We start from the raw sequence: 16474 nt of genomic DNA, 5'->3' as shown, positions 1-16474 counted from the left end.
GCCAGGTTACTTTTGTGTCTTGCAATGCAATGCTTCAACCACTAGAAACTATGTGAACGCATGGTCTAAAATTTGCCGGAGGATAAGCACATTCTCATGTCAAGTTCAGTTTTGATAAAGGACAACTTTTGTCCTTTTGTTCTTGATAAAGGACAATGTTTCCACAGTTGTGTCAAGTTGGCTGTAGGTCCTTTGGGTGGTGTACCATTCTTGATACACACGGGAAACTGTTTAGCGTGAAAAACCCAGCAGGGTTGCAGTTCTTGACACACTCAAACCGGTGTACCTGGAACATACCCTGTTCTAAGGCACTTTAATCTTTTGTCTTGCCCAATCACCCTCTGAATGCCACACACACAATCCATGTCTCAATTGCCTCAAGGTTTAAAAATCCTTCTTTAACCTGTCTCCTCCCCTTCATCTACACGGATGTAAGTGGATTTAACAAGTGACATCAATAAGGGATCGTAGCTTTCACCTGGTCAGTAAATTTTATGGAAAGAGCAGGTGTCCTTAATGTTTTGTATACTCAGTGTAGTGTGTATACATACATATGGGGATGGCAAGCATATTTAAAAATATTGCTGTTCATTGGATTCCAGCCCAGCCTACATATATATTTAAGTGTCTTCTGTGACCATGAGTGTAAAACTCTGCTTGGGTTAGCACTTTCATCCCTGAGAATTAAAAACATTGCAAGAAATAAAGACAGAAGATAAATGCTATACTAATGCTAGGTCTTTGCAGTCCCACACTATGATAATTTAATTTCATCATGACATACAGCAATACTCTCTGCATTGCCCCTCGGGTCCAGGAGATGACCTGGGATGTCACAGACATGACCATACTTGATGGGATGGTTAATGAAACTATTGTGAGAGCCAGATTATGACAACATGGAGAACAAGTTTTAGTAGCGTTGGATAGAAAGAGATTGAAGCCCCTGACATGATAACAACACTTCCTCCTACCATGACAACACTCAGAGATGTCTATTAAAACCTTATAGGATCAAAGTGTTGTGATGGAGGAGGGCGTTTTCTCAGGGTGGTCTCAGTTCCCATTGCTCCTCTGTCACATGGGGTGGGACAGTGGTGAGAGGGTTCAGTATGTCCAGACCAGCCCTGTTCCTCACCAACATAAACAAAGTCCTCTGGTGTCAACGGCTGGGCATGCTCTGTAAAGAAAGAAAGAAAGAAAGAAAGAAAGAAAGAAAGAAAGAAAGAAAGAAAGAAAGAAAGAAAGAGAGAAAAGTTGCTCAGTTTGAAATAACCCTGCTAATAACACACCTAATATCTCTACCTATTTTAGTGCTGATAGCTGATAGTAAAACAGTCACAGGCCACTCCAACTAGAAATCACTGGTCAGTTTTATTATCAACCAGGCTTGTGTGATACATTTCTCATTGCAATATGAGCTCAAACAATGCTTAGGCAGCGTGTCCAATCAAAGCTCATCCACCAGCCTGCATGCATTAGTCACCATGCTACAGTACACAGCATTGTCACTGACACAGGGCCATCCATTATTTTTACAACACTCACTGCTGACTGACAGCCATAGCCTTTGTGGTATTGTTGGGTCACAGTGCTGTTCTCTTATCCACTGTGTGTGGACTTCCCCTTGGTGAATCGCCCCGTAGCACTCACTTCTGTCATCATCAAATCTAATTTCTTTATATAGCCCTTCGTACATCAGCTGATATCTCAAAGTGATGTACAGAAACTCAGCCTAAAACCCCAAACAGCAAGCAATGCAGGTGTAGAAGCACGGGAAAACTCCCTAGAAAGGCCAAAACCTAGGAAGAAACCTAGAGAGGAACCAGGCTATGTGGGGTGGCCAGTCCTCTTCTGGCTGTGCCGGGTGGAGATTATAACAGAACATGGCCAAGATGTTCAAATGTTCATAAATGACCAGCATGGTTAAATAATAATAATCACAGTAGTTGTCGAGGGTGCAGCAAGTCAGCACCTCAGGAGTAGATTGGCTTTTCATAGCCAATCATTAAGAGTATCTCTACCACTCCTGCTGTCTCTAGAGAGTTGAAAACAGCAGGTCTGGGACAGGTAGTACGTCCGGTGAATAGGTCAGGATTCCATAGCCGCAGGCAGAACAGTTGAAACTGGAGCAGCAGCACGGCCAGGTGGACTGGGACAGCAAGGAGTCATCATGCCAGGTAGTCCTGAGGCATGGTCCTAGGGCTCAGGTCCTCAGAGAGAAAGAGAGAATGAGAGAGAGCATACTTAAATTCACACAGGATACCAGATAAGACAGGAGAAGTACTCCAGATCTAACAAACTGACCCTAGCCCCCCGACACATAAACTACTGCAGCATAAATACTGGAGGCTGAGACAGGAGGGGTCAGGAGACACTGTGGCCCCATCTGATGATACCCCCGGACAGGGCCAAACAGGAAGGATATAACCCCACGCACTTTGCCAAAGCACAGCCCCTACACCACTAGAGGGATATCTTCAACCACCAGCTTACCATCCTGAGACAAGGCAGAGTATAGCCCACAAAGATCTCCGCCACAGCACAACCCAAGGGGGGCCGCCAACCCAGGCAGGAAGATCAGTGATTCAACCCACTCAAGTGACGCACCCCTCCTAGGGACAGCATGAAAGAGCACCAGTAAGCCAGTGACTCAGCCCCTGTAATAGGGTTAGAGGCAGAGAATCCCAGTGGAGAGACGGGAACCGGCCAGGCAGAGACAGCAAGGGCGGTTCGTTGCTCCAGAGCCTTTCCGTTCACCTTCACACTCCTGGGCCAGACTACACTCAATCATATGACCCACTGAAGAGATGAGTCTTCAGTAAAGACTTAAAGGTTGAGACCGAGTCTGCGTCAATCACATGGGTAGGCAGACCATTCCATAAAAATGGAGCTCTATAGGAGAAAGCCCTGCCTCCAGCTGTTTGCTTAGAAATTCTAGGGACAATTAGGAGGCCTGCGTCTTGTGACCGTAGCGTACGTGTAGGTATGTACGGCAGGACCAAATCAGAAAGTTAGGTAGGAGCAAACCCATGTAATGCTTTGTGGGTTAGGAGTAAAACCTTGAAATCAGCCCTTGCCATAACAGGAAGCCAGTGTAGGGAGGCTAGCACTGGAGTAATATGATCAAATTTTTGGGTTCTAGTCAGGATTCAAGCAGCCGTATTTAGCACTAACGGAAGTTTATTTAGTGCTTTCTCCGGGTAGCCGGAAAGTAGAGCATTGCAGTAGTCTAACCTAGAAGTAACAAAAGCATGGATACATTTTTCTGCACAATGAAGTGCTTTGAGAGACTAGTCAAGGATCACATCACCTCTACCTTACCTATCACCCTAGACGCACAATTTGCGCACAATCACCCTAGACGATGCAATCGCAATCGCCATCACACTGCACACTGCCCTATCCCATCTGGACAAGAGCAATACCTATGTAAGAATGCTGTTCATTGACTACAGCTCAGCATTCAACACCATACTACTCTCCAAGCTTATCATTAAGCTTGAGGCCCTGGGTCTGAACCCCTGCCCTGTGCAATTGGGTCTTGGACTTCGTGACGGGCCGCCTCCGGGGGGTGAAGGTAGGAAACAACACCTCCACTTCGCTGATCCTCAACACTCGGGCCCCACAAGGGTACATGCTCAGCCCCCTCCTGTATTCCCTGTTCACCCATGACTGCATGGCCAAGCACACCTCCAACTCAGTCATCAAGTTTGCAGACAACACAACAGTAGTAGGCTTGATTACCAGGGAGGAGGTGAGGGATCTGGGAATGTGGTGCCAATAAAATAACCTCTCACTCAACGTCAACAAAACAAAGGAGATGATCGTGGACTTCAGGAAACAGCAGAGGGAGCACCCCCTATCCACATCGACGGGACCACAGTGGAGAAGGTGGAAAGCTTCAAGTTCCTCGGCGTACACATCACTGACAAACTGAAATGGTCCACCCACATAGACAGTGTGGTTAAGAAGGCGCAACAGCGCCTCTTCAACCTCAGGAGGCTGAAGAAGTTTGGCTTGTCACATAAAACCCTCACAAACTTTTACAGATGCACAATTGAGAGCATCCTGTCGGGCTGTATCACCGCCTGGTACGGCAACTGCACCGCCCACAACCACAGGCTCTCCAGAGGGTGGTGCAGTCTGCCCAATGCATCACCCGGGGTAAAAGGCCAAAAAGATCATCAAGGACAACAACCACCTGAGCCACTGCCTGTTCACCCCACTATCATCCAGAAGGTGAGGACAGCACAGGTGCATCAAAGCTGGGACCGAGAGACTGAAAAACAGCTTCTATCTCAAGGTCATCAGACTGTTAAATAGCCATCACTAGCACAGAGAGGCTGCTGCCTATATACACATATATACAATCACTGGCCAGTTTAAAAATGGATCACTAGTCACTTTAAATATGCCATTTTAATAACGTTTACATATCTTGCATTACTCTTCTCATATGTATATACTCTATTCTATATTATTCTACTGTATCTTAGTCTATGCCGCTCTGACATTGCTCATCCATATATTTATATATTCTTAATTCCATTCCTTTACTTAGATTTGTGTGTATTTGGTATTTGTTGTGTAATTGTTAGATATTACTTGTTAGATATTACTGTACTGTCGGAGCTAGAAGCACAAGCATTTCGCTACACCTGCAATACCATCTGCTAAACACGTGTATGTGACCAATACAATTTGATTTGATTCGATTTGAGGCTGACCGCCCTTCAGGAATGTGAGAAGGCAGATGATGGGCAGAAATGCAGCAGCATGCAGATGAACTGTTATTTGTCCCTGATGGAAAACACAAGTTACCATGGTGAGAGAATTCTACATGGTGCTCAGCTGAGACTGTGGACCAAAGATAGACCACCACTCAACTCTCAACAAAGACTGCCAGAGCAACACTCGTCTGCTAGGCTCAGCTCAGCTAGGGAAGCGAGTGGCTGTACATTCATGCAGACATTCATACATATGTGGCACAGGTACAGTATATTTGCGAGCTGCTCACATTTTTCTACAAGTTTTGACAACCATGAAAAACATTCCTCATAACTAAATCCCAGAGAATTCTATGAAGTGATGGTGTAGTTGAATCAGTTAAACCTGGTCCTACTAACATTGTTCTGTAATTAAGAGTGTTCAATGTCAAATCTTGAATGATGCAATAAAACCATGGTGGTTTATACTCTGTTAAAAAGTTATGGAATGAGGTGTTCTTTAAAACATGGATAGTTTACATTTCAAGTGCTGACAAATTGTTCTTCCTCGCAGCCTTGGGTACTAGGCCGGAGGGGGGATGTCTTCAGGCCTACAGTACATACTGCATACGCAGAACTAAACTACAGCATAGGGAAAAGACTGGTAGAGAAACAGTCTTAGTACACATCCTGTATTAGCATTTTCCTGTACAGAAACATTCCCCTTTACAGAACAGAATAACTTTATTTTTCTTAGAGGGAACATGGTTATGATTGACAGTTTATGGACATGGGATGGCTCCTGCGTAAATGTGGTAATCTATGGTCATCAACAGGCAGTTCTGTGAGTAACCAACAGCAGATTACCGATCAGGATCTTGACTCAGAGGAAATAGAGGGTGACGGATTGATCAAAGGAGTGATTTCTTGGAAATGCCCCCTTCCTTTACAAACCTGTGAGCAATGAGATGGGATCAGGACTTTTGGATCTATTCCGAGGGGAAGAAACATGGCACCTGGCGTCTGAACTTTCCCCTGATGAGTGCATGTGCGCTGGACTAGGAGTGTTTGTGCATGTGTGTGTGTGTGTGTGTGTGTGTGTGTGTGTGCGTGTGTGCGTGTGTGTGTGCGTGTGTGCGTGCGTGCGTGCGTGCATGTGCGCGTGTATGCGTATGTGTGTGTGCGTGCGTGCGTGTGCGTGCGTGTGTGTATGCGTGTGTGTATGCGTATGTGCATGTGTGGTGTGTGTGTGTGTGTGTGTGTGTGTGTGTGTGTGTGTGTGTGTGTGTGTGTGTGTGTGTGTGCGTGCGTGCTTGTGTGCATGTGTGCGTGTATGCGTATGTGTGTGTGTGCGTGTGTGTATGTAGCTGAGGTGCCTGAGGACACCCAGGTCATCAGATAACAGCAGGGTCACTCAGTGAGAAGCTGTGCCAAGCCAAACGGCATCAATACATAACAAATGAGAACACACAGACATTGTCTACAGAACCTACAGTTCTCTCAAACATAATAGCTTCACATCCGCTGTACCACAGTCTGACCTGGTTCATTATGATTTATTGTCAAATAATATGACTATCACAACATACTATGTCATTCAAATGTGAGACATTTTCAATGTCCTGACACCTTGATGAATGAGGGGTGTTATGAGGTAGAGTGTCCTGGCAGGTGCAGTGTAACTGGAGAGGGTCTGTCTGATTCCAGATGTCTTTCAAGTGTGTGCGTGTGTCCTCCTGACAAAATACCCAGCTGGGATGCAGGGGCTGAAGGATTCTGTGGACACACACACACACACTGAGTATATATATATATATATATATATATATATATATATATATATATATATATATATACACTGAGTCACCATGGCAGATTTAGCATAGCGTTACACGAAACAAACATCACCTGTCCTTTCAATCACAGGGCAACAGGACTGGTATCCTTGGCCAGAGTCTGCCAGGAAGGAACACACACACACACACACACACGGTTGTGTGTTATCATCAGCAGACAATGTGAAGGATTCAGAGGACAAAGACAGGGAAAGTGTATTCTGTACCTCAGCCAAGACAAACAGCACTCCCTCTGTTTTTTGGAGACAGTACACGTGTCTTACAAGACAGAATACTAGCTACCTTAACATTTAATAAGTATTATTTTAATGTTTTCAGAGATGTGATCAGATTGCACATCACAAACTCAGCAAAAAAAAAGAAACGTCCTCTCACTGTCAACTGTGTTTATTTTCAGCAAACTTAACAAATATTTGTATGAACATAAGATTCAACAACTGAGACATAAACTGAACAAGTTCCACAGACATGTGACTAACAGAAATGGGATAATGTGTCCCTGAACAAAGGGGGGGATAAAAATCAAAAGTAACAGTCAGTATCTGGTGTGGCCACCAGCTGCATTAAGTACTACAGTGCATCTCCTCCTCATGGACTGCACCAGACTCATCAGTGATAAGCACGTTTTGCCAGTCCTGTCTGGTCCAGCGACGGTGGGTTTGTGCCCATAGGCTACGTTGTTGCCGGGGATGTCTGGTGAGGACCTGCCTTACAACAGGCCAGTCGGAGCACTGATGGAGGGATTGTTGTAACTCGGGCAGTTGTTGTTGCCATCCTGTACCTGTCCCGCAGGTGTGATGTTTCGGATCCTGTGCAGGTGTTGTTACATGTGGTCTGCCACTGCGAGGACGATCAGCTGTCCGTCCTGTCTCCCTGTAGCGCTGTGTTAGGCATCTCACAATATGGACATTGCAATTTATTGCCGTGGCCACATCTGCAGTCCTCATGCCTCCTTGCAGCATGCCTAAGGCATGATCACACGGATGATCAGGGACCCTGGGCATCTTCATTTTGGTGTTTTTCAGAGTCAGTAGAAAGGCCTCTTTAGTGTCCTAAGTTTTCATAACTGTGACCTTAATTGCCTACCGTCTGTCTGTAAGCTGTTAGTGTCTTAACGACCGTTCCACAGGTGCATGTTCATTAATTGTTTATGGTTCATTGAACAAGCATGGGAAACAGTGTTTAAACCTTTTACAATGAAGATCTGTGAAGTTATTTGGATTTTTACGAATTATCCTTGAAAGACAAGGTCCTGAAAAAGGAACTTTTTTGTTTGTTTGTTTAGTTGCACTGTCTGTACAGTGACAAGTATATATATTTTTGTTTAAAGAACATTATTGCATTTTCAAATAACATTATCGGAGTGAAACTGGACAATAACAAAGGCTGTTGTTGGGACATTAAATGTGAGGCTGCTCTGGCCTCTCTCCTGGGATTGGTGACAGAGGAGAGGAGGGAAGAGGTGTGAAGAGAGGGACGTTTTCAGTGCTGGGGGGCAGGGGAGGATGGGGTTGAGGGTAAGTCGTAAATCACTCCCCTGTGGCTCGGTCTGTGTGGAGGAGTAGGGGCACGTGTGTGTGTCTGATGTGTGTATCAGCGAGAGAGATAGAGAACACTGTATATATACATAATATGACATTTGAAATGCCTTTATTCTTTTGGAACTTTTGTAAGTGTAATGTTTACAGTACATGTTTTATTGTTTATTATCTATTTCACTTGCTTTGGCAATGTAAACATATGTTTCCCATGCCAATAAAGCCCTTGAATTGAGAGAGAGAGAGAGAGAGAGAGAGAGAGAGAGAGAGAGAGAGCATACTACGGAGGGGAAGAGGACGGCAACACAGCCACTGTGGGAGGCCCAGAGACACACAAAGCCAGAGAGAGAGAGAGGAGGAAGGGGTTTGTTTCTGCAATCTAGCCTTGTTGTTGCCTGTTCGTGCGAGTCTCTTTGCTGGTCAGTTAGTCTACTATGCCTGGGACTCTGTAGCGCTGCCACTCAGGAGGAACTCTACTGAAGTGAAGTGAGGAGGAAATCTCTGGCTGTGCTGTTCTTCAAAACAAGTGCAACTTTAAACAGACAGGTAAGGATTTCTAGAAACCGTACTGGATTGGACTCTGCTTTGTATAAACGTGTTGGAATGTGTTGGTGCTGTATCCAGATGCTTACAGTAGTGTGAGCAGTATCTCTCTTGCTAGTTTCTCTCTAGCAACTTTGTACAACTTCAAATAATTTTGATTTATTCAGAGTTGTCAACAGGAAACTCTTTGTATTGTTTTCAGTAGAATGACTTCAGTCAGTTCAGTTGATGCTTTTTCTCACTAACAAGGTCAATCTTTAACAAATGTTTCCTCAAACGCTTTACACAATAACATAAGATAAGCATGTTTTTCAAGGACTTTGTTAGTCAATGGAATAGATTTCTGAGACTTTTCCCCTGGGAAATTGGCCACCTAAGTTGCTGGTTGCTGTGTAGGAGAGAGATGACAGTAGCTGGAGTTGTTGGTGAGGAACTGAGTGGCAGCCACTGCTGTGGGCTTTAATAACTCGTGATTCATATGCCACACACAGACCAGCCATGCAGCTCATAGACGGGAAGACTCTCTCTCTCTGAGGAGGAGGAGAGGAAGGTGGGAGAGATCTGAGTTCATATCAAACACCCCCCTCTCTCAACAAAAGAAGGGCCAAAAAGTGTCATGTGACAGTTGGGCTCTTTGTTCTTTTCAGAGGTCTGGAGAAAGACTGGCCAGGGGTTGCTTTAGTAATGCACTGCTGTGTGTGTGTGTGCGTGCATTTGTGTGTGTATGTTCATGCTAATGTCTGTGTGCAAACATGTTTGTCCGCAGTATTCCGCCCATCCACTCTCTCCAGTTTGCAGTGAGAAAGGAAGGGCAACCTCATCCGTCAGTTTCCTCTGGTTAATTGTATTCCTCTCTTCATTTCCCTGCATGTGTTTTATTTGTGGCTATATTTTCCTGTGCCACTCATTAGTTTTCCTAGTGGGTCTGTTCTGCTGTCTGGGTAATGAGGGGCCAGGCCTGCAGCATGTGACAGAGCTGGAGCTGTAAAGTGTCTGCTAGTTGCTACTTTTAGAGCCCCAGCTGAAACACATTCTGATCTCCCTGCCCTGCCTGCTGCCTCCACGTCTTAGCTGATTGGCTGTGTGTCAGCCCCTTTCGCTAAAGCTTCCTATTCCTTCCTGTACACTACATAAGATGCAGGCTGAACGCCCTGCTGTAGAAACCCTGAGTGTCGGCTCGGAGCCTGTCTACAGCCTGATTCACTGGGATTTGTGTACTGAGTGGAGGACCGGCATTAATGGGGGAGAGATAAACTCCCAAAGCCCTGGGTATGATGGGTCTGATGGGGGTTTAGATGTATAGCCCAGCCCATATGTCCACTGTGTAGAGCAGACTGATATTGTAGACTAGAGCAGACCAAACTATTTTGTCTCCCACAGAACTGCACCATTGTCAGATATGGGATGGATGAGAGAAGCTGGTTGGGAATAGCAGTCAGGCTATGGTGACAGATTTATTAGAGGGTTTATTCTGAAGAGTGCTCGTGGCCCACAGCCTCTCTGGGTCTTTTGTCCACTCAAAGCAGGTTTGAATTCATTGAAGGGGACTTGCATTATTCACTAGATTCCCATGGAGGAGTGAGTGTGGGGGAAGGCTGGAGAAAACATAACACTGATAACACTGTTTAGAAATGCACTGGAGTATTCTCTTCTTCCCCTGTACATCTCTAGTAGCTTTAGTTTGGAAGCTTATAGTTTTATTTCCTTTGCATGTTGACTCTTGCGTATCTTTTTGAATCAAGGCCAGTTTTGTTCACTTTCACTTAACATATTTGTATGTGCTGTGGGACTAGTGCAGGACACAATGCTCCTACTATAGGTACAGTAAAAGAAAGACAATATTTGTGTTTGCTGACATCAGCAATGGCATGTGCCATGTGACACAAGCCAGATACAAAGGACTTTAAAGAATTTGGAAGTGTGAATGTGTGAGTGTGTGTCTGTGTGTGTGTGTGGTATTGTGTGTCTTCAGTGAAAGATGCAGAGGATGATGTAAGCAGTGGGCAGAGAGCCAGAGAAAGACCATTGTGCTTGTGAGAGGTAGAGAGACAAAAGAGAGAAAGAAAGTAAAACAGTTTGAGGTAAGGAGGAGAGACATCATGAGAGACACAAAGGAGATAGATGAAAGAAGAGGTATTTTCTAGACCCACACCTCAGTTCAAATGATGGCCATAACCTTGTCACCTCTTCTAGTATTTTGCCTGAATAATTTATGTTATCAGATTAATGTCTTGAATATTCATGTTCTTAAGGAGCCCAGAGAGGGTTAACCCTTTCTCTTCTGGCACGTGCGACAGACTGTCACCACAGGGGAGTAATTGTCAAGCAACATTCCTTAAGTGGAAAGATATGTGCCTGGTTCTGGCCCCACTGACTCACTGCTGGGCTGCTTCATTCTGCTCTCTCCGAGGTCAACAGCAGGCCTCCACACACTGACCAGCCCTCAGGCACTTTACTCACCAGCCAATTAACCCCCCGCCTCCGCACCACCAGTTTAACTGGCTTCTATAGGAATCGTCACCTGGCTACTGCAGGAAGGGATGTGTGGTTGTGACTGGTCAGTGGTCTGGCACAAAATGGCTGCTGACCCGCCCACTGTGCATCATCACCCAGGTGGGTGCTGTTAATTAAGGTTGGGTGTTTGGTTGATTTGTGTGAATAGTCGCACCCGCATAGACTGTAATGTGTTTTAGAGCTGTGAAGGGATATGTTCTTCCCACACGCTGGCGTTTGTCCTGTGGTATGATGATGCTGAGTAACTGGGACATGTTCAGTGACTCAACCCACCTGATGAGTCTAACAGAGCAGGTGAATAAACATCTGTGGTGGTCTGATCCGAGGTGCTTTCAAGACAACTGGGAACATAAAAAAAACTTCAGGTCGGAAAGCTGAAGTTCTTAAAAGAGTTTCCGTATTCGAATTCTGAGTTGGATGACCGTTCAAAATGATTTTCCCAGTCCAAGCTACCCAGTTGTCTTCAATGCACTGAAGTCTGAGATTTCCGAGTTCCCAGTAGTTTAGAATGCGGCACGAGTTCTGCATCATGTCATTCAATACCTGTGATCAACATGATATTAGAGGAGTTAAGCAATTTCTGGAAACTGTTCTTATGGGGTGAGGGAGTTTTTGATTCTGGATACCTAATATCCAGTGCCGTATCACTCTGTGAAAGCCTGTTCTCTGCTCTGATTTTCAGTCCCACCATGCATCTGGAACATTAAGTACAGTACAGTAGGTGGATCAAAAGTCTTTCTGATCCTATCTCATTGGAATGTCCTTTTTCTCCTGAGATTGAAACCTGCTGGTAACCATCTCCCAATATACATAGCTAGCTAGATTACTATGTCAACCAGGAACAAGTTTCAAAGAGCATATCATCCATCATGAAAAAGTGATACTTATTTACTACACAAACCTATTAACGTCTAGAAGGTCATTGTATGCTGTACCATTTAGATTTTCCTTCACTGAAACTAAGGGGCCGAGCCCGAACCATGAAAAACAACCCCAGACCATTATTCCTCCTCCACCCAACTTTAGAGTTGGCACTATAAGTTCGGGCAGGTAGCGTTCTCCTCGCATCCGCCAAACCCAGAATCGTCCGCCGGACCGCCAAATGGTGAAGCGTGTTTCATCACTCCGGTGAATGTATTCTACTGCTCCAGAGTCCAATAGCGGTGAGCTTTACACCACTCTAATTGATGCTTTTCATTGCGCATGGTGATCTTAGGCTTGTGTGTGGCTGCTTGGCAGTGGAAACCCATTTCATGAAGCTCCCAACAAACAGTTATTGTGCTGACGTTGCTTCCACAGACCGTTTGGAACCCGGTAGTGAGTGTTGCAACCGAGGACAGACGATTTTTACGCGCAATTTTCTTTGGTCCCGTTCTGTGAACTTCTATGGTCTACCACCTTGCGGCTGAGCCGTGGTTGCTCCTAGACGTTTCCACTTCACAAGAAAAGCACTTACAGTTGAACGCGGAAGCTCTAGCATGGCAGACATTTGACAAACTGACTTGTTGGAAACCCACAACCCTTTTGTTGTGACAATCCTAAATAAGTTCAGGAGTAAAAATGTGCTTAATAAATCACATAATAAGTTGCATTGACTCATTCTGTGTTTAGTAATAGCAGTGAACATTATTTTTGAATAAATACCCCATCTCTGTACCACACACATACAATTATCTGTAAGGTCCCTCAATCAAGGAATGAATTGCAAGCACAGATTTAACCACAAAGACCAGGGAGGTTTATCAATGCCTCGCAAAGAAGGGCACCAGTTGGTAGATGTGCAAAAATAGAAAAGCAAACTCGGTGTGTAAAAATAGAAAAGTAGACGCGGTATATCCCTTTGAGCATGGTGAAGTTATTAATTTGGCGTTGGATGGTGTATCAAAGATACAGGCATCCTTCCTAACTCAGTTGCCAGAGAGGAAAGAAACTCCTCAGGGATTTCACCATTAGGCAACGGTGATTTTAAAACAATTACGTAATTTAATGGTTGTGATATGAGAAACTGAGGATGGATCAACAACATTGTAGTTTCTCCACAGTACTAACCTAAATGACAGAGTGAAAAGAAGGAAGTCTTTACAGAATACAAGCCACTTAAGTAATACTAGAAAAAATGTGACAAAGAAATTCACTTTTTGACCTGAATACAAAGCGTTACGTTTGGGGCAAATCCAACACAACACAACACTGAGTACCTAGGTTTTTTTTTCAAAATAAATGGAATAAACCAAGCACAGGCAAATCCTAGAGGTAAACCTTGTTCAGTGTTCTTTCCAACAGAAACTTGGAGACAAATTCATCTTTCAGCAGGACAATAACCTTAAACACAAGGCCAAATCTACAATTTAATTGCTTACCAAGATGACATTGAATGTTCCTGAGAGGCCTGGTTACAGTTTTGACCTAAATCGTCTTGACAATCTATGATGGCAAAAAATGGAATTGGCTTTCTAGTAATGATCAACCACCAACTTGACAGAGCTTGAGGAATGTTAAAAAGAATCATGGGTAAATATTGGTGTGCAAATCCAGGTGTGCAAAGGTCTTTGAATGTGCCCAGAAAGACTCACAGCTGTAATCGCTGCCAAAGGTGATTCTAACATGTATTGTCTAACGGGGTGAGTACTTATCTAATGAAAATATATGCCACATCTGCTCCAGCATTCCCTCTCTGGCGCTCGAGGGCACCAGGCTGCCCTTCATTGCACACACCTGTCACCTGGACTCCTTCACGTTGTTGATTGCCCCCTCTGTATCTGTATGTTCCTCAGTTGTGTCCCCCCCCCCATTATTGTCATAATGTCATTTTGTTCCCCCTGTCCAGACGTTGTTCTTGTTTTTGTTATATGTCCGTTTTCCATGAAATGTTCACTCCCTGTTCTTGCTTCTCATCTCCAGTGTCTGTCCTCACAATATATTAGTGTTTTAATTTTATATAAATTTTATCTTTTTTTACACTTTGGCATTACAGCGTATTTTGCATAGATTGTTGACCAAAAATGACAATTAAATTCATTTTAATCCCACTTTGTAAAACAACAAAATGTGGAAAAAGTCAAGGGGTGTGAATCATTTCTGAAGGCACTTGTATGTCTTTTTGACCTGTTGCCAAGGAGGTCCTCAACATAAGAAGACTGGAGGCCGTTGTTGGTAAGATTAACATTATTAGTCAAATGTTTTTCTTTCTGTGTTATCTAATGTGACCTCTGTTAGCAGATGATTGATAATGACTTATAATTGGTTCTCTCTTGTGCTTGTCTTTATTTTCTAAAAGGTTACATGGCGGAGACATGTGTCTGCAAAAAAAAATTAATCTGAAGATAGTTAAATTTAAAGCTGAATGAAGATAAGGCCTTAAAGGGATTAACAAAAGCGTAAATATATAATTTAATATGTAATTAATTTCATTAAAAAATACAATTACATTTGTATAAGCATATTATTTATTGTTTGATGATATAACTACAGTTACAAACTTGAGGAAATAACATGTGTGCTAGTCTAGTGGTGACCAGAGAATGTGCCCAATTTGACTGGAGTGTGGAGTGAGTTTCACCAAAGGCTGGAGCGTTGTCCTTCTCGCCTGCTCTAATTTTGCTCCAGTAGCGCTCACTTCGTGAGCTCAGGGCATTCCCAGCCCAGCATGAATTTGTAGTCTACTTGCGTGCTGCTATCCCCTTGCTTTAGCTACTGTCATCAAGTATGCTAAATATTTTCATAAAGAAACACATAGGTGAAAAATCAAGGCGACTTACAAAGATGAGGAGGATAGAGCAAGAGAGGGAGTGTGGTGATGAAGTGTCCACAACTAAGGAATCATTGTGGAATCTGAAAAAACACATATCTCGAAAGCCTGATGGTGTACTTGTTACGTGCACATGCTAACAGAAAGGAATGAGGTGAGTAGCTAGCTAAGTCTGTCACTGTAGCATAGTATTTATAAACAAAAAATATCTTAAAAGTTTTGTTCATTTTCATTCTATTATCTATACAATAGGCCATCACTGATTTTGGCCCAATAGGCGTGACATATTACCTCTTTCAAGGAGCTTTTTGTTTTGATAGGGTTATTTTCGCTAAAATCTTTTAGGCCTACCTACAGAAAAAAAGCACTGCACATCCTGCCCAGCCTGGCAAGAGTGACCCAAAGGGTGTTTAGCATCCCCAATCACAGAGAGTGTATTCTCCGCTGCTGGTCTCCTCTCCAGACACCATCGCATGAGCCTGAAACCACAGACTCTGGCCAAACTCATGTTTCTAAAAATTAATTCAAATGCACTTTAGACTGAGCCTAATAATTCATTTTTCCTAAATTGAAGTAAGTCACAGCCTTTTGCGCAATTTATTGACTATAGTGATTTAATACAACAAAATGTTGTTTAAATGTTGAAGGCTTAATGTCCCTGCCAGCCTAGTGTGTCGCACTCGCAAATGCTTCAAAATGTATTTATTTGAAGGCTATAATCTTTAAATAATTTAAATAATATAGCCTAAATAATTAATTTTCGTGCTTTCTTAGGCTACCTGTCTGGCTCTTGACCTGTTTAGAGTGTTTATATGCAGTTTAATATGACATGTAGCCTATTTGAAGTGATGTGCGCTTCTTACAGTCACTTTTTCCAGTTGTTTATTAAAATACTTTTCATTCAAATCATATGATTTGGTTTCTATACTTCAAAAACCAAATGATAGGTCCAGGTAGTCACAAAAATATATTGGTGTGATGTTATTGAATGGAGCGAATTTGTAGCAGCTGTTTTTTTTCCTTTGAGAGAGGAGCGGTTTTTAACGTAGTGGTTGGAAAGGATTTCACATCGTTACACTCACTCCCCTTTTGACCTCCTCCTTTGACCGCACAGGAAATATGTAGTGTTCACCAGTAGTGAAACGTCCCAATTTATCACTCATTACTACTTAAATTACTACATAAATCACCACTGGCTTACGACACATCTCAAAAGTAATTAGGTAGTAAAACCAGGAGGTTTTGTGTAGATCTTGTGTATTAGTGATGAGTAGTAGGTAATTGGAAGCTACTTTTCATGAGGGATGTCCAGATGTATATACGTCCACATGCTTCCCAGCCGAAACAGTTCAGAAGAGTTTGTGCATATATTATGAAGACATTTTGTGACGTTTTGGACTTCGGTGAGGGGTTTTCGGCTGTTTGGGCACACAACATTTTTTCTGGAGGCAAGCCAAAGTTCGGAACCGAAGTCTACGCCCCCTTGTCAGTGATTGGTCAACAGTAGGTATTCTTCAATAAAGTCTTTGTTGTCATTCAACAAGATATGACTCATTTTCATGCACA

The 16474-nt window shown here is 43.5% G+C and overlaps 1 protein-coding gene across 3 annotated transcripts in view; it reads left to right on the top strand.

Moving 5' to 3' along the window:
• Nucleotides 1-16474, top strand: part of LOC139409262 (breast cancer anti-estrogen resistance protein 3 homolog) — an 83566-nt gene that overhangs the window by 14648 nt on the left and 52444 nt on the right. Inside the window, exon 1 of one of the 3 annotated variants that reach the window (XM_071154148.1) lies at nt 8551-8649. The exons of 1 other annotated variant lie outside the window; for it this stretch is intronic. The gene's annotated coding sequence lies outside the window, so the exon portion shown is untranslated. Of the gene's footprint in view, nt 1-8550; nt 8650-14994; nt 15063-16474 lie in introns of those variants that run through there. One more of the 3 variants, XM_071154149.1, reaches the window with a different exon arrangement.

The sequence above is a fragment of the Oncorhynchus clarkii genome, chromosome 5, assembly GCF_045791955.1.
Source record: "Oncorhynchus clarkii lewisi isolate Uvic-CL-2024 chromosome 5, UVic_Ocla_1.0, whole genome shotgun sequence".
NCBI classification, from domain to species: Eukaryota; Metazoa; Chordata; class Actinopteri; order Salmoniformes; family Salmonidae; genus Oncorhynchus; species Oncorhynchus clarkii.
Note: the sequence above shows the minus strand (reverse complement) of the source record. Positions and strands in the feature narration are given on the sequence as shown.